Source organism: Notolabrus celidotus, chromosome 19 (assembly GCF_009762535.1).
Source record: "Notolabrus celidotus isolate fNotCel1 chromosome 19, fNotCel1.pri, whole genome shotgun sequence".
Lineage (NCBI taxonomy): Eukaryota > Metazoa > Chordata > Actinopteri > Labriformes > Labridae > Notolabrus > Notolabrus celidotus.
Genome location: NC_048290.1, coordinates 24,599,814 through 24,627,075, shown reverse-complemented (window position 1 = coordinate 24,627,075; position 27,262 = coordinate 24,599,814). Strand labels below are relative to the sequence as shown.

Genomic DNA, 27,262 nt, shown 5'->3' with positions numbered 1-27,262 from the left:
CTTTAAGCGTATGTGGTTAAGCATCAAACTAGTATTTCTATAGTATGCAGGTTTAAAGCCACATATCTTGCACTGCACATTAAATTCATTGTACTTCCAGACATCACTTTTTTTATCTGACATGTCGCAGGTGTCGCAGACGGTTCTGTATTTGTTGTGCTTTTGCTTTTGATGGAATAATATGTTCCTTGAGAATTGCCATAGCTGCCGTAAAACAGTTGTTTTTCTGAAATGTGTCTCGGTGTGTACCAAAGCTGAAGTCGTGGCCATACGTTTATATCCCGTTAATTATTTTCCTACCTAGTATATTTAGTTAGGCGAAAACAAAGAGCACATAGTCACACATGCAATGCTGTATGAGTTCAAGTTATGTTGCCAGGTGCGCGAGTAACAAAATGCTAATGGAATAATGGGGTCAATTACTCAAGTACTCGAGTATTCACACCCAACCCTAATGGAAACCTAGCAATAATCTATGTTAGTGTAGATCTCAGGTGTTCTGTGGCAGGAATCTCCACTGAGAGATGGATTCATGATAACTGTGAGTACCACCAGTAAAGTGCACCTCAGCACAGGCTTACTAAGGTGAGAATGAGTGCTTTTTGGTCAGATTCCTAGTTGTTACTGGCTCTCGTTCAGCTCCTGTTTCACTGTTCTGTCGGCCTTCATAGTGGGGGTCTGGAATTAAACAAAACAAAACAAACATAGTACAGATTCCATTGTGCGTGTGTGGTTTTTAAACTTGGCTTTTCGGGGTCACTTCAGCTATTCCTAGTTGTAATTTTGCACACACACAAACACTCACGCAGACAGATACTCAATATCCAGATGAAATAACATTGCCTCTGTGTTCTTAGAGCTGTATTCATTTTGGCACGGCTCTCTTGGATTAGGAAAAAGACAGCAGATATTTCTAGACGGACATTCTAATTTAGCTTTTTTGCACTGAAATGTATTTGGAAAACATTTTTTTGTAGCCTCAATAGATCAACAGTTATTGTTTTTTTGTGGCTTTTTGAGCCAGGGTTTTGTGGCTACGTCTTCAGTCTCCAGTGAGCCATGCATTTTGTGCTGATTCTTTGTGAGGGATTCTTTTCCCCCTCACTAACTGCACTGCTCGCCCATTTATCCTGATCATTCTTTGGATGGAGAGTGTGATTTTTACTTAGTCAGCATGAACATAACTTCATCCCTCCCCTGCTACTTTGTAATTGTAATTGTAACTGAGATTTCCTGCATGTATGTTTGTTTGTGTTTTTCAAATTAAATGTATTTATAAAGCATGTTTAAAAACAGACCAAGGTGCTGCACTTTGATAACAGTAATGATTGATGCTAAGGGTGTGTGATTTATATATTGTCTAAGTTAATAATATTAGTTATTGTTTTAATGATGTGCAGAATGAAAATACTGAGCATGTCCCTCATTTTGCAAGGAAGAATCAAAACACAGCTGAGTCCACGCACATTCACTGAATGCTCAGAGACCTTTCTACATAAACCAATCCCATGTTTAATCCATTGTTAGTCACACCAGTCTTTGTTTGAAAAGAAAGACGACACGTGAGTCAAAGCTAAGTTACATTGACATGGGTTACTTTTAGGCTTATATTTCAAATGTGTTTTATCTGATGGAAAAATTGTTGTTTCCTTTAAAAAAAATAGTCATGTCTCCAAAGAAATGCTGAAGAACCCATAACAATGTATAGCTACATACATATAGTTAGGGCAAGGCGATAATGATAAATATCGTGATATAATTTTTCTCAATATATATATAACAAATGTTCTGTAAAAATTCGATATACATAAACCTGTAATTACACCCCCCCAACAACTGGAAAGGGAGGGGGCGCTAATGTGACTTAAACCCTAGTTGCTACCCAACATTAGACAAAAGAAGACGGCATTGAACAGCCAATTATATCACAGGGTGAGAGGTAGGCGGGGCTTAAAGACATTTGGAGTGGAATGTAAACACAGCTGGAACGAGCGACAGCAACACCAACATCATTTTCAATATCACCCAGCTCTAGCAGCACATTACTTAAAAAGAGCAATACAGTCAAAATACAGGAAGTTTGTGTGTCAATTTGCACCATTACTTTGGTTCAAAATTGTACAACATGAGTGAACAGAACTTCAGACATTTAAATAATGCATCCAGGATTTTTTAAATGTGTCAGACACATAGACTGTATAAAATATGGACGTAGTATCCGTGACGTCACCCATCTGTTCCTAAGAGCTGTTTTGAAGCAAATCGACGGCAGCAGCCATATTGGTAATGCGGAACTTAACTAGGCAGAGTGTGACGTAGTGAGTCTCTTAGCCAATGGCTGTGTGTTCCCGACCGGGAGTCACGTCAGTCATGTCCTTATTTGGGCAAAATTCATAATCTTAATATCTTCTTAACCGTCACGTTAGACAGATTAGAAAAAAATTCACCCCCCGTACAGTGTGTGCCATTAGAGAGATTAGCGTTGTAGGGCCAAGCCGTTTTTTGAACCAGGCTGTAAACATGTTTATTAATGCTGCAAAGATCGTCTTTTTCCAATTCATATCTATGTGGTTTCCGGTGTTTCTGCAGCCAGCCTCAAGCGGATTTTCGATGTATTGCAGTTTATAACACTTCCGCATTGGCTTCATCGTTTGAGACCGGAGTTTGCCGCTTGGTCAGACATCGAAACACAGCACTCGAGATAATGCTATGGTTCTAATTTTCATCTGGATGTGATTTTTTTCAGCGCCCAGCATATGACCTTACTAGGACTGATTCACGTTGAATGGCACCCCTTCTCATTTTATAGTCATACAATTAAAAGTAGTAAACAACAGCACACAGTTAATACTATTGGTATCATCTTATTTACCCATGACCTTAGCTCCACTTACTCGACTGGAACTGCACTTTTGTTAAGTAATACTTATTTTCTTCTTTGGGTGTGTAACAGCACTCGTGAAATTGCCTTTTGTCAAGTCAAATGACTTGGAGCATCAAATAAATGAAAGTAAATGTCTAATTAAAATGAAGTGCTACAAGTTAGTCTGTGTGTGAGTCACTGTGCATGCATATGTATATGTGCGTTTTTTATCGTTTTCACCGCGGCTGATGACACCAGAGCGTCTGATCCTGGTTGGACTCCACAAACAAACACTTCTGCACATTTTCCCCTGAGGCTGCAGTAAAGTCACCTGCTTATACAGAGTTTATTAGTCTGCATAGCCGCTGCAAACTCTGAATCTTTCACACGTGACTTGTTATTGTTTTTGAAGCTATGTTTACTCTGCACAACTTCTCAAACCCAGCCCTCTCTGGGCTGTGACCCAACAGCTTTATTAGCGAGATGAGTGTTGGGTGGCCAAGTCTGAAAGCATGATTGTGTGTGCCGAGCATGTGTGCACACTGTTACAAGAGCGTTTACGTATTTATAGGCTTGGCTGCAAAGTGTAATATGTATCTAAGACCTGTTCTGACCATCTGCTGTGGCTGTGGTTGACTGAATGTTTGTGGGGAGGTGATTATTGCATTATTTGTTTTTTGTTTTGTTTTTTTTACACTCTGCAGCGTACACTTGGCAGGTGTATTTCTTAGCCAGCAATTTTTCCACCAACTAATCGCTGGGGTGTAGCTCTATTGACATTACACTATTGTTGCTAAGGGTGTGTGATTTATATTGTCTAAGTTAATAATATTAATTATATTTTTAATGATGTGCAGAATGACAATACTGAGCATGTCTCTCGTTTTGCAAAGAAGAATCAAAACACAGCTGGAGAGTCCACGCACATTCACTGAATGCTAAGAGACCTTTTCTACAACTTTCTACATAACCCAATCCCATGTTTAATCCATTGTTAGTCACACCAGTCTTTGTTTGAAAAGAAAGATGACACGTGAGTCAAAGCTGAGTTACATTGACATGGGTTACTTTTAGGCTTATATTTCAAATGTGTTTTACCTGATGGAAAAAATGTTGTTTCCTTTAAAAAAAATAGTCATGTCTCCAAAGAAATGCTGAAGAACCCATAACAATTAGGGGTGCAACGGATCAAAAAACTCACGGTTCGGATCAGATCACGGTTTTGAGTCACGGATCGGATCATTTTTCGGATCAGCAAAAAAAAAAAGGAAAAAAAAAAGAAGACAAGACAAATATAACTTTGTCCCTCCATTTATTTTGTAAAACACTTTGCCCATTAAATGAAAACAACATTCAACTCGAAATGTACTGCATGTGCAAAGCACCCTATCTGTGGGCCGTCCTGCCTCATTCACTGCATTTCATGGCATGGCAAGTGAAGGAGCAGAGGAACATCTAAAATTTCACTCTATTCTTCTTTCAATCGCTGATTTTCACCGTCCACTTTTCTTTGAGCTGCAAACTTGGAACACACAGTTTGATTCTAGGGTCCTACAGCTGGCAAAGTGCCAATACGCGAACTGCTCCATAAACGAAAGTGAAAGTTAAAAATTGTACTCGCAGCATTGGACTCTAAGTGACCCAGTAACAGCCTGTCTGTGTATCGTTGACATGGAGACAAGTCCCAGTAAACACGCGGTGACCCGACCAAAACACAGAGTGAAGGAATAACAGTTCGGGGACCACATATAGGCGGCCGGATGCGGTCCGCGGGCCGTGTATTGACGGCCTCTGGTCTAGTGGGTGCGCAACGGAATTTCATAACGTGGCTCAAGCACATTCAGCATTCACTGTATTTCACAGGGAAACCCAAAATGCTCCCATACATGTGACTTACAAGATGCAGGAGGTTTTTCAAGTTCCTCTGCTCCTTCACTTACCTCAACTACCGCTGCGCTTGACGAGTGAGAGTGGATTGAACATGCGGTCATCACGTGAACACGCGCAACTTTTTTCATCAACCGATCCGCGGACTACGTCCGTGCCGAAGCGTGGAGAGGCATCCGTACGGATCACGGATCAACGGTGATCCGTTGCACCACTAATAACAATGTATAGCTACATACATACAGTTAGGGCTAGGCGATAATTGTATAATGATAAATACTGTGATATAATTTTCTCATTATAAATATAACAAATGTTCGGTAAAAATTTGATACAAATAAACCTGTAATTACACCCCCCCCAACCACTGGAAGGGGAGGGGGCGCTAATGTGCCTTAAACCCTAGTTGCTACCCAACATTAGACAAAAGAAGAAGACTGCATTGAACAGCCAATTATATCACAGGGTGAGAGGTAGGCGGGGCTTAAAGACATTTGGAGCGGAATGTAAACACAGCTGGAACTAGCGACAGCAACATAGAAGAAAACTCAAGACATACCAGTTCAAAGCAGATTTGTTAGTGTTACACTGCTGACTTTGCATTAACTTAATACACTTTGTTGAATATACTTTCAGGATGTGGGTAAAGGAGGAGCAGAGACAACTTCTGCTGTGAACACGTTTAACGTCCACCGCGACCATCATGAATAACCGTGTTGCATTCACTGCATTGTGGGAAACAACATCACTCACCCATATACCTCAGTAATTTTAAACGGGAGAGCACAACTCAAAACAATACTCTACTAAACTGATAGACAGTATACAATTTAATGTATCTTTGTTGTAAATTTAAATCAAATTATGCAAATAATCTCAACCTGAGAAAAATAAGACAACTAAAACTAAAACTTCACAAAAATCTCTTTTTACACTAGAGACCTGCTTCCCTTTAGCACCGTCAGAAATTTTGTATTCATGAAGTTTATCAGATAAACTAAATCCAGATATAAACTAATAAACTGTCTGGTTCCTTCATCTTTCACTCAGGACCAACAATCTGTCTATACATTTAAATGAAATGATGATATGATCTTTATTGTGATAATTATCGATATCGACTGATATGAACTATTTTATCTTGATAACATCATTTTCAATATTGCCCAGCTCTACATACAGTGTAAGAGACCTACATTGTAAGTATTTTGTAGAAAAATGTAATACTTTGAAATGAAATTATGTATAATAGACAAAGTATGAAAAAAACATTGTTAAGAAAACTGACTAGTTTTAAAGAATACAGAATGTTGATTATGGCTTCATGTTGATACGTTTATTAAAATGTATTTTCAAGACAAGAAAATGCATTCATGCATTGTTATTGAGACACTTTCCAATGACAATTCAGTTTGTGCCCAAAGCACTGGAGGCTGATCCACTCATTCAGAGTCAGAGCTTTGATCATGTTGGTGAAGCTCTAAGTAGTCATGCTGACGTCCTGGTTTTTCCCGGGTTTCCAGAAGCCCAATACATCTCTCAGCTCCTGGGCAATTACGTTGCCATTGTGGTCACTGGGGAAGTAAGCTGTTTGTTCCCAGACACTTGAAAGGGTTTAGTTGTCTGTAACAAAACGTACCAGCAAAATCATGTAGGGCTCCACGTTTCACTGAACCATAGGTCTGTTGTAGTGAGTTACACAATAAGTCCTCCTGCTGTTTGGCCGTTCTTTCCATGTGTGCTGGTGACTACCATGATGGCATTTGTAAAATCCTTCAATCAAGAACCCTTAGTATCAATTACCCATTCGTGTGCTTTTTGCCATTATGGACAAAGACAGTCTAAACTGTCAGAGAGTTATGTGAGGTGAAGAGAGAGGGGCAGACATGCACAGAAGAGCCAAGGCCAGAAGTTGAACCAGCCAATGAGTCAAGGGCTATAGGCTCTGAATACAGGACACCCACCCTCCGAGGTTAGCTTAGCTTTGACCATAATTCCTGCTAACTTTGACTGATTTTTATATTATTGGATACCGCTGTTTCGGGCAGCTCACAGTAGATATTAGACAAACTTTGCAGTAGATGGTGGTTCACTCCTCACTTCTACTGGCGCTAAAAGCCATGTTTATATGTAACTCGTGTCTAAAGAGTTCAGTGACATTCTCACATTTGTACAACCTACAGCGGTTCCAAATAATTCACCCGTGACTCGTGAACAAAGCATAGTTGTTTTTCTTTACGAGGACTTCCCCTACAGAGGTTAAACACAGCAACATCAAGTTCCCACAAACTCGCTTTTAAGCTTAAGTTAAGTCAAGAACTGCAGCATTTACTTACAAAGCTAACAGTTGCTCCTTTGACAGATAATGAAAAACTGACTTTACAGTCCTCGAATGCACCAAGGGAAATTTTATGGGGATACAGGCACATTCTTTGGTTCAGAGATGTCAACACCCTGGTGAAATAAAGGATGCAAAGTGAAGTTCAAACACACAAACAATCAGACTACAGTTTTTTTTCTTAATTCCTCTGGTTTCAAGCCCTGTGAGAGGCATTTCCCTGTGTTACTGATGATCCGAGCTGCTTAAATTATTCAGAATAACACAAGGTAATTCCATTTACGCTGACTTTTCTCCTCATTTAGCAGCCGCTCCAACAGCTGAGAGATGAAGCTACATGCGGTGATCCACATTTCAAAATTCTTTGAGGTATATCAGAAAGGAATCGCGGGTGCACACATTTTCATTTCCTACTGTTGCAAGTCACTGTTTATGTTCTCTCCTGCCTTTCATCCCAACTCTATCTCTTCCTCAGCTCATTTACCATCCTTCTCATTCTCGCTTCATCTTCTCCTTTTCTCCTTTCCTCCGTTTAGTAGGTCAACATGTCCTCCTCTCCACATTAATTGTTGTCTTGCTGTATCACGCAACCATTCACAGCTGGGAATCATTAGACCTGTGTCTGTGTTTGTCTGTACGTGTGTGTGCGTCTTTGTATATAAGTGTGTGTGTATGTGTGTGTTCACCAGGCCAGGGTAATTCCCCTGTCTGTCTTTGATGAGCAGGTTGGTCCAAGGCTCAGGGCGGAGTTCTGTCAGATGCTTCACACTTGGATGATTCGCTTTTGTTTGTAGTTTTCCATGCATTGCTTCTGTCTCTCATGTATCATGTCGAGGGCAGGACTGCCAGAATTGGAGAACTTGATGTATGTACAGTTGCTTGGCGGTTTGTAGTACAAGAACTTGATGTTGTGCAAGATGCTATTTGGGTTTGCCATCTGTCATCAACTATTTGTTCTTGGCGGGATGGCAGAACTATGAAAATTTTATTTTATTCCTTTTTTCATCAGAAAGAAAATACACTATCATAAGACTGGGGAGGGAAAAACAACAATATGGCAATATTTCATTGTCCTGGCTGGGTTACACAATAATCATAATTATCAATATTTTAATTGAAGAAAATAAGGTGCTCTAAATAGATTTTCCGGCCAGTTTGACTCACCATGTGTTTCCTTTATGAGTCCTCGCGGTGTCGCTAATCACATGAATTAGGTTAACATGAACAGAGGTTGATTGGCCAGAGAAGAGGATGACGACACATCATTAGAAGAAGGCTGAAGGGTAATGTTGATGAGACATAAAAGAGGGCAGAAAGAAAAAGCTCTTCCAGCTCTTCATGCTGAGGTGAGAGGAATGGAGGATGCACTCAAGTCTGCAGAGAGAGCACAACTCCGCTGCGATGGATGGGCTTTTACAGAGGCAGTTATTTTATAGACGAGTGGGAGATGCATTCTTATGTGCTTCATACTAGAATGCTACTGGGGTTGCAAAATTCTGGGAATTTTTAAAGCTGGGAACTTTCCATGGGAATTTATGGGAATAAACAGAAATAAACCAGGAATTTACTAAATTGAAGGTTGGCTCTTAATAGGGAACTTAAATATAGTTGGAGAAAATAATATATTTTAGCATAATCCTGACTAAAACAACCAGATTTCATGCACGTACAGTTGAATTATTCCTTAATCACATGCACATAGCACACTGCTTACTGCAGGGCTATTGAGACCACGCCCCCTACATGCTTTTTTATTTGCATGTTGAATGGGACTTTTTTGGAGGGAGAGCGGCTCTTTTCATGTTGAATGGGACTTTGTTGGGATTGTCTTTTTGATAATTTTTGAATGGCTTGGGTCAGAGGGATGAGTAATATTTAACTCAATATTCATGTTTTCATTCTTCAATGAAAGAATTGATTGTTCAATCAAATATTTAACACATGTTAAAGTTCTACTTACAAATACATCTGTTTTAATTGTATTATTTTGGATTGATGTCTGATTATAACAAAACAAATATTTATGCTTGGATATGATACCTTTCCATTAAATTACCCTCAATTCACAGTTAATTCCCATAATTCCCATGGAAAGTTTCAAATTTGTGATATTTCTAAAATTCCCCAGCTTAACTTCCCATGGAAATTAACGGAAATTTTCCACCCCTTTGCAACCCTAGCTGCAGGAGACTGACGCCGGTGCTTGTATGGCAGAAGTTTTACTGAATGAAATAAACACTAAGTAAAGGGGTCTTTTTGAAGTTTTAGTTTGTAGATCCTAATTTTTCTCAGGTTGAGATCATTTGCATAATTTGATTTAAATTTTCAACAAACATTTTTCAGCCCACTTAACTCTTACTCTGCAACATGATTGGCTGTTCAATGGGGTTGTCTTATTCTGTTTAATGTCACATTAGTGCCCCTCCCTTTCCAGTGGTTGGGGGGTGTAACTACAGGTTTAAATATATCACATTTTTATAGAACATTTGTTACATTTATATTGAGAAAATGTACATCACGATAACTATTGTTATCGATTTCTCATCCAGCTCTAGTCTCTGGAGGGCTGTGAGGAAGACCAAGGCTGCAGGGAGGGGGTGCAAGCTGAGCCACCACCAATGACGTTACTGAAGAATGTATTTTGGTAAGGATTCCTGAGGTGTTTACAGTTAGCAAGGTGTTTACATTGAACTGAGGTAATAAGGGAGGTCTTGTGCTCTCACAGTGGACCCGGTCATTAACACTGACAAAATCACAGAATAAACTAATCTGGTGTTATAAATCAGTATTCATCCAAGGCGTTTTGGCTGGGCTTTGAGCTGACCTGCCGCCAAACGGAGCTCAGTTTGTTCCCTTCTCTTTTATTTCCAGACATATGTTGACTAACATCTTTATCATGCTAGAAGATCAGGTCTGAGGACCTTTGGTTTCCAGTGTGGGCTCTCAAGTGTGTAAAATAATCAGTTTTTCCACTTCCTTGTGTTGCTACCTGAATAAGAGCAGCATCTGGACATGCAGCAGCATACCACTGACATAAGATATCATGATTGTGAGCTGATCAGTTTACACTTTTTGTCTTTAGGAATAAAAGAAAATTCTTATTTACCTTTAACACAACATTTTCAGCCTCACCACATTCATTGTGATTGTCTTATGTGGTTGTTGGAGCCTCTCTTTAATCTCAATCTTACCACGTGTACAGATTGGATATAACATTTCGTTTGCACCATTCTAACACATACAGGTGTATTTAGACAAACACAGATGCACAAGGTGAATACTAATCACAAGTAGGACACTTTTTTGGCTTCTACAAGCTAACAAAACATTAGCCAGATGTTTCTCTTCATTTGCATATGACTGCTGTCATATTCAGCCAGCAAAGATCTCTGTTTACTTTAGTCAGCTGACGTGTGTGTGTACGTGTGTTTGTTACTTCATCATTTGGAGAGGATTTGGGTTTCAGAATCTAATCCACAATCAGGCTTCTGGCCCATATTATTCACATGTGGACAGAGGAGCATTGGACATTTGAACATTTGATCTCTTTACACTGTAAATGTGGCTGCATGTGTAGTTATTGAAGTTTTAAGGTGATATTCCCAGTCTGCTTGCCCAAGATTAGTAGTTTTAATGATTTGTTCTTCTTTGTTTGTAACATTAATATCTCCATCTCTTCAACCCTGACTGAGAAAGCCAGTCAGCTCAGAGAATGCATACATTAAGGACAAGCTCCAGCTTACCAAACTTACTTTAGGTGTGTAAGGTAAGCAGCATTTATTTGTTTACTACTTCAAACTTTTCTTAACCTCAAGAGATAAATATAACTGCACCCACTCCATTTAATTTTACTAATCTGAACAATGTGCACACTAGGGATGTAAATTTGAAGTATTTTCCGTGATCAATCTTTGGAAATGTTAACGATCAATTACCGATTAAAAATTAAAACAAACCTATAAACTTTCCATGTAAAAAAACAATGCCAAATGCCCTTAATCAAATGTTCCTTCATGACACAATGTTTTTAACTGAAGGTATTGAATAGCTATGGATCATATTGAGGTGTACAAAATGTTAAACCCTGAATATCATCGTGTGGAGCGGGCTCATAAAAATAATCTCCACAGACATACAGTCATATAAGATGAAGGCACAGACTACAACATGTGGATTTACTGCAACAAGAGAACTGAAGGGAAACATATTTCAGACTCACAGTGTCCAGTTTTCTGTCTAATCGTTCTTATTGAGAAAAATAAGCATGTTAGCGCGGTCAGGTGTCAGCCGGGAGCGCAACCGGGTCATAATCAGTCCGGCGGCAGAGAAAAAAAGCGCTCATGGAGACCTGTCACTCAGCTGCAGCCCCCAGCTGAGCGTCTCCGCTGTTTGCAACACCTTTAACAAGCTGATTCACATCAAAACATGCTTTTAACTTAAAACACCTCCCTGATAGCTGAACCAAATTCGAGACCACATGATGTTTGTTCCACGTGATATAAAATCGAAACAAAAAAATGTGTTCTAGTAAGTTCTTAACAATCAATGAATCGATTAATTGTTAACATCCCGAGTGCACATTCGCAAAAAGCTTGAATTCCTCTAAAGTGCATTATAGGTTTGCAAATCATGTCAAATAATGTACCATGACAAATCATTATTATTTCACTGCTTCTCAATTTAGTGGTATCTAGACATACTAAGTTGACATAGCCCCCCATGTCTATGGTACTGTGGCGCAGATAGGGGCGGCTGGGGCTCAGTGGGTAGAGTCGGTCGTCTATCAATTGAAAGGTTGGTGGTTCGATCCCAGCTCCGGCAGTCACATGCTGAAGTGTCCTTGAGCAAGACACTGAACCCTGAATTTCTCCCTCTGTTGTTCCGAGGTGTGTGAATGTGAAAGAATGAGATCAACTAACACTCACTACATAGCAGCCTCTACCATCAGTGAGTGAATGGGTATGAATGGGTGAACGTGACGAGTAGTGTAAAAGCACTTTGAGTGGAAGACTACAAAGGCGCTATACAAGTACAAGTCCATTTACCATCTACCATTTACCATACATTAGCTTTAGCTCGTGCCGGCATCAGCTGGGAAGGAGGAGTGATTGACAGCAGGTTTCTCTCAAACTCGAATACAGTGGCAACACGTCGACGTAGGGTACACATGCTTGAAAGATCAATTAGACCTGACAAGTTGCCTTGCTGTAGCTTTGATCAAACAAAAGTTTGCAAAGAAAAGATGCTTACATATCAGCTGAAGTTGTGTTCAATTTCTGTGGACTGACAGACATTTGATTCCCATTTCACAGCACACATGCCCAAATGTGTGTAAAGGAGAGAGAATGAGTATACGTGTCTATCCAGACTGCTGTTGCGGCTTTTGCGGGAATCAAATATTTTGTTTGGGATACCCACAATCCTGCATAGAAGTTCAGGCCCTATAGCATGACTGTGAGCCAGCTAACATCACTTTTAGCACAATTTCATTTTTGTCATGTCTTAGACAGGAAGTGGTTCAATGCTAACTTGAGCATTTTTTTTACTGAAAGCTAATGAGTTATCAAACATATCTTTGCCCACTGCTGCTGTTGAGTTTGGGAAAACTACTCCTGTTTTCAGCTTGGCTTCCATTATGCATGAGCAACTTGTACTCAAACAGGAATTAAGAGTAAGACCACATCACAGCCCTGTGGGTTGTGTTCACTTTGCCAGCGGTACTTGGACCATTGCTTCACCCAGCTTTCTTTAATTATTGGTCAAAGACACCTCAAGGTTTGTGGCCACATATGTGTAACAATTTGAAGTGGGAATCCCCTGGAGGATACCTCCCACACCGTCAAACACAGGATCTTGGTTTTCGTCTCTGGCTCTCTGTGTGCATCAATATTTTGTGTCTTTCTAAAGCACCCCTCTTATTCGGGTGGAAAGCACTTGTACAAACTAATGTGAGAAACAATGTTCCTACAGTTGGTGGTGTTATGATCTAAAACAGACTGAGTCAGATGACATTCAGCAGCAGACATCTTTTCTCATGCAACAGGTGACCAGACACAAGGTTGGGACATACTCCGAAGCATTTCACAACAACTAAAGCTCAACAGAGCCATATGTGGCTTCCCTCTGTACCCCAGCCCCTTCCTGTTTTTAACTTCAGCCCATGGATGAGCATGATGAGTTTATAAAAATAGTTTGAACTGTTATATTATTGGATGTGGCGTGGTGCATACTGGCTGCCCAGCATTCCATTCTAACTGTAAATTAAGTTGATGACTTCTGCACTGACAGAGAGCAGGTAGGCCAGCTAGATGACCTCTCTCTGAGGGGAACATCTTTCAAGTAAAGAGTCTATGAAACTTTGATTTTAAAAATTTGTAGAGAACAAAAGATTGCAGAAAGTTCTGTCACTGTTTTCTAGCTTAATGTGAAACCAAAGTGCACTAGTGAAGCAAGTGACAACATGAGAAATGAATGTATTGTCATCATTCAGTACTCTGTCCATCCCTCCTTTTCTCCCTGAGGTCCCTCGAACTCCTTTTTTGAAGTCTGCTCTTAGTCCCTGACTCTTTTTAATCATGTGAAGGACCTGAGTTTTAAAGCCAAGGTAAGATAAACTATTGAGTACATCTGGCTGGATGAGCTCTGCTAGTAAAACAACAGGAGAGAGAAAGAAAGAGAAACAGCGGGGAAGATGTCAGGGACAACTACAAGCAGCAGCAAGAGGTTAACAGTGAAAAGGGTGAACTACGGGTCGAACAGAGAGCAAGGTTGAAGGATAAGGGAGTAAATGTGAGCTAAAAGGGAAATGTACTACCCAACAAGGGTGAGATAAAATATCCATACAGCAACTTACTGTTATTCTGTATCATATGATACAATTGTGGTATCGCTTGCGGTTGTCAAAAATATAGTGAGTTTGTTTCTTTTTAATTCCTTATTTTTAAAAATGATACAAACTGTTATTTTATTCTTTAAATAGTGTTGTAAGTACTGAAGCTTGTTAAAAAAAACAGATATTCAGTCATATTTCTCACCTAAAGCTGCCACGAGCAAAAGAGAGTGAGTTTGTGAGCAGCAGTGGTTGATCAACAAAGAAGTACTAAAAGGGAGAGAGCACCGGCAAAGAAAACAAAGTGGTCAAAAAGTAACTTAGGACTTCATTGTCTGATTCTTTTTAGGATGTTTCTGACAATATTTTCAGCAAAGAACTTATAATAAATCCACACTGCTTGATCCTGTCTGCTGTGTGGGTGTCTCTGCTCCATCCTCCATCACAGCTACCCCATACGACTAACTCAGGTCATTCACAGCTTAGCAAATGCCAACGTTTTGTTGAGTCCTTTTGGCGTCTCATAAAGAAATCCGTACTACTAATAGTTTGTCCCATGATACCATAGACTGTATAAATAATGGACGTAGTATCTGTGACGTCACCCATCCATATTGGAGATGCAGAACTCAACCAGGCAAAGTGGGACGTAAAGAGGCGAGGTTTGAACCTCCTAGCCAACAGCTATGTGTTCCCGTCCCGGAGTCAAGTCAGTCATGCCCTTACTTGGGCAAAACTCGTAACATGTTTATTAATGCTGTAAATATCGTCTTTTTTGAATTGGTGTGTATGTGGTTTCCAGTGTTTCTGCAGCCAGCCTCAAGTGGATTCTCCATGAATTGCAGTTTATAACACTTCTTCATGGGCTTCATATTTTGAGACCAGAGGTTGCTGCTTGCATGATACTTGCTCTCAAAAGATTTCCCTTCCATTTTGCTCACAGCACTACTACTTCATGACTTCCCACGTTAACATTAATCTTGAACTTATTTTAAAAACTTTGACAAAAGCACTTTCTGAAATACATTTCTGATTGTTATTAGTAGGGCTGGGTGATAAAAATGATAAAAATATATATCAAGATATTATTTTTCTCAATATGAATATAACAAATGTACGATAAAACATTGATATATTTAAGCCTGTAATTACACCCCCCAATCAACCACTGGAAAGGGAAGGGGGCGCTAATGTGCCTAATGTGTGGAATGTAAACACAGCTGAAGAAGACGCAAGACCTACTAGCTCAAAGCAGAATGAAAACATGCTGGATAAGACAGGGCACTTCATTATTATAGATATTTTGGCTATTTACTAGACTACTATATCCCAGATACAAGCTTACAAACGGTCTGGTTTCTTCAACATTCACTCAGGAGAAAAATATCTGGCTTTAAAATTATATGAAAGAATGATTTGATATTTATTGTGCAAATGATCGATATTGACTGATATGAGAAAAGGTTGTTGTGATAACGCCTTCCAATATCGCCCAGCTCTAGTTATGATGTGCTGGTACAGAACTCTTCTTATGAACTCTGTACTTGGTCTCAGCTCTCAGTGTTTGGTACAGGAGAGAGCCTTGGGATGATCAATCAAGACCTCTACTAGGATTTATAATTTGAAGTGTCTATGTCAGTGTCAGTGTTGTGTGTGTGTTTGTGTGTGTGTGAATCCAAATGACATATATTTCTGTATCTTTGTGTAGTTTACTGCATATTCTCCAGTGTTTGTATAAGCATAAGCATATCAGTAACGTGTGTGCGTACGTGCGTGCGTGAGTGCGTGCGTGATAGCGTGCGTGCGTGCGTGCGTGCGTGCGTGCGTGCGTGCGTGCGTGCGTGCGCGCCCGCCGTCAAAGTACTGGGAAAGCTCTTAAAAAAGCTTGGAGCGTCATTTATTCTATCTGATCCATTTCATGCAAGGAAAAGCACAACATCCTAACACCCGCCATATGGAGACTGTTACTTTAGAAAGCAAAGCAAAAAAAAGACTGCTTGTGAATGCAGGTTGCATGGACTATACTCTGCAGGAGAAGACACACACTCACAATTACACACACACACACAAATACACAGACATATATACACACCAAGGATATTGGACAGTTACCAGGCAGATTCAGAGATAAGGAAATTGAAGAGTCTCCCTCCTCTGTCTCATGCAGCTTGTTTTCTCTCTAAACAAATAGCCGGCGGGAGCACAGCGTTTAGGAGCCCTTTATGAAATAGTCTGACTTCCTTTATGGGACTCACACACACGCACACACAACTAAAAAAAAAAACACAGTAAAGGTTAACGAATTCCAGCCCAAAAAAAAACCCCTTCCCAACAAATTCAGCAGCTGCAAACTAAAAAACTCTTTGAACTGCAGGAGGTCCCCACCAGACCTACCAGAGTCACTGCAGCTTACAAGCTATCACACATCTGGATCCGTAGGTGACCTGAGGGGACAGATGAAGAATTCCATTCTAAATCACCGCTGTCTTCCTATAGACTGCAGTGATCAAACTTTGGGGTGGTAAGATGTTGCGCTGCAGCTTGGCATGACGGACAACAGACAAAACATGCTGGTGCACACATGCTGTCCATGATAACAGATGTACATGCTGCACTAGTGCTTTGACAACAAATAGAAATACTCACACATGTACCCACACAGAGTCTGGCCACAGTGTTGTGAGTGACATTGTGGTTGGCCGTCCTCGTCTTGTTCTGCCATAACCACTGTTCCCTCCGCAGTAAAACAAAGACTGCGAGGCTGACTGCGTTAGACTCAGACCGCAAAGTCTCCAGCGACTTGCGGTTCCTATTAGCCGGCCATCATTTTTGACAGTCTAATAAAGCCAAATCTGTTCAGGAAGGGCTTTTCCTTTTGTTTCTCTTGTTTAAAGTTGTCGTTTTGAAGTTAATGTCTGGTACTATTGTCCACAGTGTCTAGGAAAATATGAAGAAGAATGCACTGTGAAACGGTTTGTCTTTCGTTTTATTTGTTAAAGCTGGAGCAGTGATGATTTGTGCGTCCATTTATGAATCAGGTTTGCCAGACTGTGGGGACACCCTGAGGGCAGCAGCCAGCCAGTGTCTGCTGAGGACACAACTTGGCTACCGTAGCGGCTAGAGCACCAGTAAAGTCACCTGTTTGGACGTTTACTCAGATGTTTTTGAAGTTATTACTCATGCTGGATGCAAATCAATGTTTTAATGCTTTCAAAAAGGGATACTATTAAGCCCAACTATAAATTATTTCGTCAGTGCTGAATATATGATTTACATTCATGAACTTGCTTTGAAAAACTCACCTCATTGCTAACATCACACTAAGGTCTCGCACATGACTTTGATTAGGATTTCAACAAACTCTGTGATTAATGTGGAGTGATGTGTCTCATATAAGCTTGGGGTTAAAAGCAGCATACTAAATAATTAAATGCAATAAATGTGTTTCGGGCAGTCATTGGTGCTATTATCTACGCTTGCCCTGTATGACGGCTGGAATTGGGGACATGGGGCCAGAAGCTGTTTATTGCTTTCATATGGAGCCAACATGTGTTTTACATCTGCAGAGGGATCTTTCCTTTTCTTTTTTTTTTACTGTAATATGTGCACTCAGGGTGCTCTTACCATTGAGACATCATCAGCCTTATTTATCAACTGAAAGCTTGTCCAGAATTAGCTTCACTTTCTTATTTTTCTCTTTCCATTTTTGCCTCAGTGTAAATGGATTACACTTTTCTGTCATGATGAATGGATGCAGATTGGATTTTGTTGCACTGAGAAAAATTGAAAGTGTAACAATATCAAGTAAGGACATTACAATCACCTCACCTGCAGGATGATGGCTGTGGGTTGTGTCTAATTCATCATGCACATTGATTCCATTAGTAGAGTGTAGTTGGACTATTATTTCAGAGTTGACAAATCCAGGTCTGGACCCTGAAACACTGAAAACATTTTCTTATGAAAAACTGATATGGATTCTTGCGAAGGCCCCTGCTTCTCTTGGAATCATGAACCTTCCTTATTAAAACGCAGATCAGTTAGCAGTCGTTTGAGTCTGGCTTGGAACATTTGCAGAACATGACATCAATGAGACATCTTCTAACGTGCTGAAAGGCAAAGTGCATCACTGGAAACCTCATCAGTGTCCCTGCTGGCTTCGTGTCGGTGGGACCACATCATGCATCATGTGTGCACATGTGTGTGCATCTCCACACACCACAACTAAACCATCACAGGACTCATCTTCTCCATGATTACCCCTTCCCAAAGGCCCAGCTGGAGCATGCTTGGTAAAAATGAAACGGGCATTGTTTTATTTTGATGCAGGGAGGGAGCAACCGAGAAGAGGAGAGGAATGGGTGAAATTATTTTGTCAGGGTTGCATCTTGTCTCACAGAGTGCTATGAGTGGATTAGAAAGTAAAATTAAAGGCTTGATCCAGACCTTTTTTTTTACGCAAGTTCTTCACGTCAAAATTTACCACATTATTATGGTTGGAGAGTCTTCTTTTAGACAAGTTATGTTGAAACTATTGAATCCAGATTTGCACTAAACCCAAGATAAGGTAGTTGTTGTTTTCAAGGTATTGCTTGTTGATGATTATCTTGGTCAGATAACATTTAAAAAAAAAAGCCACTTCCTGTACTTTGGGCATGATCTCCCTGTGCATGCGTGGGTTCTCTTGTGTGTCCGTCATCTGTTTCTACATGTCAGCCCTGTGATAGGCTGGTGACCTGTTCCTAGTTTACCCTGCTTTGCACCCAATGACAGCTGGGATAGGCTCCAGGCCCCCGCAACCCCAAATGGGATAAGCGGTACAGAAAATGGATGGATTGACTTCCCAAGTTATATAGTTATCTTAAAGATACAGTGTATTGAAATGGGAATATTTAGCTACATCAAGCTATCAGATTCTAGATTGACACACCCCCCTGTTCACCCTTCCTGTCGGTGAGGCGACAGTGGCCTTTGAGGACCAGAATTCAATTTGCCTTGTAAAAATGATAGAACACTCCCTGTGATTGGGTAGGCTGTGTGACCTTGGAAAAAGAGCTGGGCGATATTAAAGAAGATGTTATCACGATCATTTTTTTCATATCAGTCGATAACGATAATTGTTACGGGAAAAAATCAAATCCTTATTTCATTTAAATTTATAGGCATATTTTTACTCCAGAGTGAAAGTTGAAGAAACCAGACAGGTTGATAGTTTGTGTCTGGATGTAGTTCTCTGATAAGTCTCTTAAATCCATCATTTCTGACAGTGATAACAGGAAGCAGGTCTTTTGAGTTAGATGAGACTTTTGTGAAGTTTTAGTTTGTAGATTCTTGTTTTTTTCAGGTTGAGATAATTTGCATAATCAGATTAATTAACCCACATCTTGAAAGTGTATTTAATGAAGTGTATTAAGTTAATAGTTGACGCTGAGTCAACACAGTTTTAGACTCTGCTTTGAGCTGGTAGGTTTTCAGTGTCGCTGTCACTCATTTCAGCTGTTTTTACATTCCACTCCAAACGTCTTGAAGCCCCGCCTACCTCTCACCCTGCAACATGATTGGCTGTTCAATGTTGTTTTCTTCTTCTGTCTAATGTTGGGTGGCAACTATCGTTCAAGACACCTTAGCGCCCCCTTCCTTTCTAGTGGTTGTGGGCTGTAATTACAGGTTTAAATATATTACATTTTTAGCGAACATTTGTTTTATTTATATTGAGAAAAATGATGTTAAGATAATTATTGTTATTGAATTATCGCTCAGCCTTACTTGGAAACAGTAGCACAACTATTCCTCAAATTAAAACATCATTCCTACTCTCAAAGTGAAAGCTGAAAAATCCTAAATCACCTGTTTTTTCACTTTATTATTTTTTCACTTTATTAGTTCTATTGTCTACATTTTACAGTGATTTTCAGTCTAATTTCAAACCCATCAAAGACACTTAAACTAGTAAGCTAAATGTGGGATCATGGGACATTGGACCCTAACAGCAAATGATCACATGTGACAAGTTTCAGGACTTGAATTTGACTCTTTCTTTCTGTTTTTTTAAACTTCCAAAAGTGTTGATTTTCTTGGCTGCTGTGTCATGAAGTAGTCCAAGAGTTAACAAGAATGAGCTCAATTGTAGCAACAGCCAGGGAGAGTTCAGCTCAAGGGGGAGTAAATGAGAACATACTGAAAAAGAAATAGCTTTCAATACTCCCACTCACACAGACATTAGTGAGTTGAAGCGATTTCTAAGTACATGATAGAATTGTTTGTAAAATATGTCAGGGGGGAAACCTGATAAATTATGTTTACTATTTAGTCCGACAATACACTAAAGAGGAATAGAGAGAAGGGTTCAACAAGTTGTAGACAACAAATACCATCAGGTGCCAAGAGGAGGATGAGACAAACTCAAGGACAAAAAAAATTATAAAAACAGATGGCCTAACATATTTTTCTCACTTTCAAACACATTTTACAAAATTAATGTTTATTTAAAAAGATGAAAAAAAAAATAAAAAAATAAAGATTAAGAACTAACAAGTAAAAGTTAGGGGGATAGCAGCCAAAGTGCAGACATATACAGACAAATACACAAAGAGAGACCTGCTGGAATAGCTCATTCATGCCACAACCCTCTTCCAGTCTGGTACCACACAAACCTCCCCACATTACCACAGAAAACCTTCTCACTCCTTTTCCAACCATACCTAATGTTGAGCACATTCAGTCTGTTCTTACTTTACACACATTTTCACCACACATATATCACACAAACCTCAGCTGCAAGCCCTCGCACACCAACAATCTGACCAGGGAGGTGCACGGGTAGCTTCACATGCTGTAAGAAGAGAACAAATGCTTTCCAATCCTTGTCTTGACAACATAAATAGTTGCTTAGGTTTGTAAGTAGGGCTGAATAACAGATTGTTTGATTTGGAAAGCTAAAATAATTGTTAAATCCACCCCCATGCAATTGATTATATTATGGTGATAATGTCAAGGCTCTCTGGATTATGTTATCCAATCTTTTCAGAATGAATTAACAATGAAATCACGTACAGTGCTGGCTTCTCCAGGAAATGCCTGAATTGGCTGAGACCAGTTCTCACTCTGGTCTTTCATTGAGTTTGAGCAACAAATCACAAACATTGCTTCTTTTAGATGTCATGAAACATTAGTGGCCCATTTTAAACAATCTAGAGCGCATGGTGTAAAGTGCATGGTGCAATTTAGAGCATCTCTAATCACTTTGTATTAGTTAAGTAGTGCATAGTATTGGAGGACAGAGGTTGTGTCAAGTCTCTAAACGACAAGTGTTTCTTTGTGTCATTTTCCCTTCCATTTGAAAACCATGTGTGCTGCTATCTTTGGTAGATCCACCCACCTTCTTCTTCTACTTATCCTGGGCTGCCCAGATACCCTCCCCTCTCCAGGATATTTCCCAGGGTCCTGGAGGACCCCCATGTATTTCCGGGCCAGGTTGAATGTATAATCACTCTAGCAAGCTCCAGGTCTACCTCAGGGGGCTCTACCCAGTTGGACATGCCTTGAAGTCCTCCAAAGGGAGGCGCCAAGGAGGCATCCTAATCAAACGCCCAAACCACCTCAACTGGCCCCTCTCAATGGGAAGGGAAAGCGGGTCTAATTGGAGCCCACTCCAGATGTCTGAGCCCCTCAGACAGATCAGAACATCTCTGGACACTTACCCTGTGCTGTGTGCTGTGTGCACCAGTTACACTCCATGTTAGAGGTAGCACTTTGAGGTATTGAGAAGAAAGTTTGTTTGGACATAAGTTACACTGCAGGCACTTTTGTTAGTGCTTGGCTCATTTGTGATGACGAACAGAGGTAGTAATGTGGATTTGATGACCGCGTGCTATCTATCGTCACTTTGTGTTGGTGGTAATTTTGGGTCACAGCGGTGATGACCAAATTTATATAATTCAGCTTGCACACACCTTAACATCAAGTTTGGAGGTCTGTAGAATAAAAAGAAGGGAGAGTGATCTCATTTTGATCTATTTGAAGACACTTCTCCACAAGAAAACAACATGAATCATATCAGATGAAGGTATTCTTTATTGTAACAGCCTCCTGTGATTTGTATTGAAATCTTTACCCAGCAATGTACCCTGAATTCAAGTTCTTTTTGAAATGACAAATTCCTACCCATGGAAAAAGTGATTTTCACTGATGTTGTCTTGAAATAACACTAATGTGATAGAAGCTGTGGTTAGCTGTAACAAAAGTTTTGAATTGCTGATAAACTCTCTTACGTGATCTTATGTTGTGTTTTTTTTTAGTGCTACAGTTTTGCCTCTTGCTCCATTAATCTCTACATTTACTCTTTCAGCTTATTTGATTATCAAAACGAATACCCTGAAAGGGATGGTTAATGTGGTTTTACTATACACAGACACCCAGTAAATTAGTCTTTATTTGATCCCATGTCAGGCCCTAATGCCCTGCATGTTGACTCTTCTGTCAGGCAGCCAGTGATCAAGGACTAATAGAGGCTTTCTGCTGCCATAGCCGCTTCCAGCGACCCTGGATCTAAATCACGCCAGCGGAGTGAGAGAGGGAGAGGGCCAACAAAAACAACAAATATATTTTCATTAAGACTGCAAGCATATTCCTCTGGAGAGTAAAGCAGGGGGGCTGAGGAAGGTTGAAGGAGGAAAGGTGAGGAAAGGAGAGGAGAGGCAAAGCAGAGCAGAGGAAAAGAAAATGAATCAAGTGAAGCAGGAATGAGATGACAAAAAACTGCTGGTTGAGGAAAGGAGACTTTTTTTATTTTGGCTCTTCTCGGCTCAGGCTCTGGAAAATGTTTCATAAGATTATCAAGCCCTTGACTAAAATATCAGTAGAAAATACATGTTTACATTCTTGTTTTTATTTCTTTGTAGCAAATGCATTACAATAAATGAAGCTTGTTTTTGTGACTTACATTTTAGGACTCTTATGACAGAGTAACTTTTGCTGAATCTCTCTTTCTCCCGCTGACACGCTCTGACTTTAATCTTATTTTTTCTCTCCTCACTCTCCTCTCTTTTTCTGCATCGATAAACAGAGGCCTCACCTCAGAGGAAGCCAAGGCAAATGTTTGAGCCACCTGTTGCAGGAAACTTGAAGCCCTCTGGAGGAGTGAAGATGGAGAAGAAGCGAAGGCTGTGCTCCAGGTACAGGTCTCCTCTCAACCAGAACAGACAGGTAGATGGAAAGACGCAAAGCAGTCAGTGTGCATGTGTTAAGGGACAGGCAGCTGGTCAACTTCCTGATAGGACACGTTATGCAGTACATTTTCAAATTAGATGGAATGTTGATGTTCTGTATTTAAACGTCATGGTATTTCAGACTGCTGACCTGTCGCAAAAAATAAGAAAAAATGATCCAAGAGGGAAACATTGGACTCTTACACTTTTGACTTATTATGACCCTGCGTTATAAATTAACTTCTCTTAGTATTTTTGTTATATTTTGCAGCAAAAAAATATGAGAAATAGCAACTGACATGCATCTCTAATAGACAAGAACACAAGGCTTCAGACTGATCACAAGAAAACCCAAGAACAACCATCTCCAGTTTCGTCCTTTGCTTATATAAAAGTTGGATAGATGTATTCATGTCTGGGGCTACAGTTCCCTCAGGACTTTTCCTCTGAGCAATATTTGGGTTGTTGGTGCTAAGGGGATCTTTTCATGTGGATTTCAGAACAACAATAGGGCTTGCTTCGTTGTTAATTTTGCTTAAAGGCCATCCAAAAATTCTGTGCTCCAACATTTTGGTGAATGAAACTCTAGTATGATATTATTCATACATAAGGGGCTGTGGTTGCCAGTGGTAGAGTCGGCCGTCTTCCATTGTGTATGGATGGGATTAGTTACGGGCGCTTTACATAGCATCCTTTTCCACCAGTGTATGGATGTGGTGGAAGTAATCTGTTAAAGCTTATGAGAGCAAGTTTCATTCTGTATTGATATCTGCAGCTCCTGTGGACAAGCACTGCATCTTATTTCTTTGCTGATCTGGATGCACAAGCCTGATCTGGATACACAAGCCTGACACATACTAATAGATTTTTTAAATCTTACCTGGTTTTGAAAATGTGAGAGGCCCCACACATGAAGACAAATAATGACCGATTGAACAGTTTTGTTCATACTGTATATGTGTCTGAAATGAGTCCCTACTCTCTAAACTGAAAATCTCTCCAATTCTCTCGAGGTCAAATGTGACTGAAAAGTAAACACACATGGCAGTAAGTTGCTAGCTGCTTAGCTACCTGGTAGTGCTTCCGATAGCAATTTCTGTTTATCTCTTTTCCTCGTCAGTTTGCATTTAACATCGCCGCCATGGTCGCATTTGTTTAGCTTCTTTCTTCTGTCAGCTTGCTTCCTGATTGGCCATCATTTGGTTCCATGTGACAATTCACCGACTGCATGCTTGGCTATCCTCAGGGTTCCTCTCACAAGAAAAAAGACTTATCATCATAACTCATAAATATTGAACATGTTTTTATATAGGATTTTAAATTGGGGCGGCCCTGTTTGTCTTCCGAGCAGATCTGGGAAATAAATCAATCTTAGTACACCACAGGAAACTCTGATAAGATAATCTTAATAACATTAGATAATCAGTTCTTTGCTGACTATTGTCGGACAGTGGGAATTGGCCTACAACCAGCCTGATTATCTTTTAGTGTAAACACCACTTATGCAATGTTTTCTGAGACAAATCTCACTCTACTTTCTTTTTATTTTCAAATCACTGAATGTGAAAGTTAGAAAGGCTCTTTCAGCTGTGGGCTGTCGGTTGTCTGACACCTGCCTGGTAGCACCAACAAACTTTAAAAACAACTATGCTTACAAAGCTGTGATCAGTCTTGGTGTTTTTATAGGCCCTATGGAGTCATCAGTATTAAATTCAATCAGTTTTATAACCAGATGGAAACTGCTGTCTGGAGCTTAAAATACTGAATAATAAAGTGTTGATGAAGTGTTAATGAAGTGGTAATGGTACTTTTGATCAAGGAGGACAAGAGGGACAATGGCAAAGGGGACTAATGGAGAACTTTAAGGTGAGAGAAGGGAATTAAGTAAAAGAAGCTGCACATGAGAGAGGGAGGAGGAGGACTCATGGTTCACCTCCTGGGTTCCAGGAACTCTCTTGGTCTGCTTCCAATGATTGCCCCCAAGTCCCCCCCAAGCCTCTTTACCTTCAAAATACCCCTTCAAGTAACCCCCCCCCCTTACCCTCCAACTTAAAATTTTCTGGCAACTCCTTAAATCGCCCCATCACCCCTTCTTCCTCTGAACCACTCACCCCCTTCTTTCACCCTTTGGCATCCCGTCCAAACTGCTGCCCTCTCCGCAAACATCTCCCCTCCTCCCTTTCTTTCTCGCGCACCCCCCCCCCTTGACTGCCATAAATGCCCCCAGGACTGTGGTTCTTTCAGTTATTTGCCTCTCCTTACAAACCCACACGTCCTTCTCCAATTGAAAGCTTGCAAACGCTCTCCCGCTCTATCCCCTCCTCTGTCTCTCCGGCTCTCTCTGCCCCTCTCCCCGGGATGTAAAATATTCACAGCTGCTGCTGCGGTCAGGTCGCACGGCCACAAGACTCTCTGAGCAAACAGAGGAGCTGTGAACGTGTGAAGCCGATGGTGTACGTTTCATTTGAGGTCCGACACAGGTCTGATAGATCCTGATGTAGTCAAAACAGAAACCGCATACTGAGCCTCGCCACATGCCTCAACAAACCAAACACTAACCAAACATACCCAAGCACAACACGAAAAAATGGCATTGGCAAACAGGTTTTGGAAACATGTTAGGTGCACTGCAGAAATAGGAGAAATGATGCGTGGCTCAGTGCCGCTGAACAGACCAACTCAGATGTCACTGGAGTTGATAATCAGTGTGGAACATCTGTCTTGGATAAATGCCCTGCTTTTAAAGTCTGGCCTTGTTATGTATTACTGTTAGAGGCAAGAGCACATTAAGTCTTGTTAAAAATGCAATAAAACAACATCAAGCTATTTTGAGGGGTCTACACATGATGCATATTTACAGACTTCATTTTAAGTTCCCGGAATGAACAAGTGGACAAATTTGTTTCAAATATGGGAGTTTGATTCTTGATTAAGTTTTCAAATATGGACGTTTTACAAATGTTGATTACTGAGGTTGTACCAAATAATAAAGACATCTTGGCTTAGGAATGCCAGCCCTTGAACTTTATGAGGGAGGGTGAATGGGGGAAGGAGAAAGGGGGATCAGTGTCTTGAACACATTTCAAAGTAATTGTACTTGATATGTCGTTTACAGAACACCCAAGTAATCATATAAACAAGGGACTAGATGCCCTGGGAGGATGAAAGGAAATTTGAATCTCCCTGCGATGCATCATACTTACTCACATTTTGACACAAGTTTAAGGCACTGAGGATTCCTGCGCATGAAAAGAGGATCTAGGACCTTTTTGTAATAAACACAGCGGGATGGACCCACTCCGGTGGATTCCATCATACTCTGAAATTAACTTGTGCGCACACACACACACACACACTCCAACACACGCGCACACACACACACACACACACACACACACACACACACACACACGCACACACACACACACGCGCACACACACACACACGCACACACACACACACACACACACACACACACACACACACACACATTTCCTCTCCTCTGCCCAGGGCTGCAGCAGTTGTAATTTGTTCATTGCATCCATCACTTTCAACTCTCTGCCATCTGTTTTTGTGTGTTTGAGTGTGAGTGTGACGTGTGTGTGTGTGTGTGTGTGTGTGTGTGATAACCTTGCTCTAGGTCTGATCCATCTAATTGCTACAACCTATCTGAACTTTGCCAAGGCATGACAAAAGTTTAAAAACAATGGAAAAACAACGTGAAAGTGAACGCTACACGGAGAGAAAATCACAAGACTAAGGCAGCAAAAACACGAGAGAGGGAGTTTAAGAGAAAGCGAGGGAAAGAGAGAGAGAGAGCGAAAGAAAACATGACATCATAGTTAATTAGAATCAGGTGATAAACAAGGTGGCGATATTTATGTTATACCATATGCCCTGCTCCATGTGTCTTTCTGTCTCAGGGGGCACAGCAACAGGTTTCAGACAAGTAAGGTCAAGGCGGAGGCCTTCCCCAGCTGCTAGACCACACTGGTTCACACACCTCTTTACCCAGCCGTGTGTTTTTGTGTATGTGTATGTGGGTGTGGGTGTGTGTGTGCATGTCGGCCATGTCTAAAGCCTGGTTTGTCTTTGTTGTTATCACATAAATGACAGTGTTAATCCCCCAAGAAGCCATG

The 27,262-nt window shown here is 40.5% G+C and overlaps 1 long non-coding RNA gene across 3 annotated transcripts in view; it reads left to right on the top strand.

Moving 5' to 3' along the window:
* The window catches only part of LOC117830971, a 153,195-nt gene that overhangs the window by 50,698 nt on the left and 75,235 nt on the right, over positions 1-27,262 (top strand). Inside the window, exons 2-3 of one of the 3 annotated variants that reach the window (XR_004634877.1) lie at positions 9,638-9,732; positions 22,982-23,090. This is a non-coding gene — a long non-coding RNA (uncharacterized LOC117830971). Of the gene's footprint in view, positions 1-9,637; positions 9,733-22,981; positions 23,122-27,262 lie in introns of all 3 variants that reach the window. The other 2 variants (XR_004634876.1, XR_004634878.1) reach the window with 2 other exon arrangements.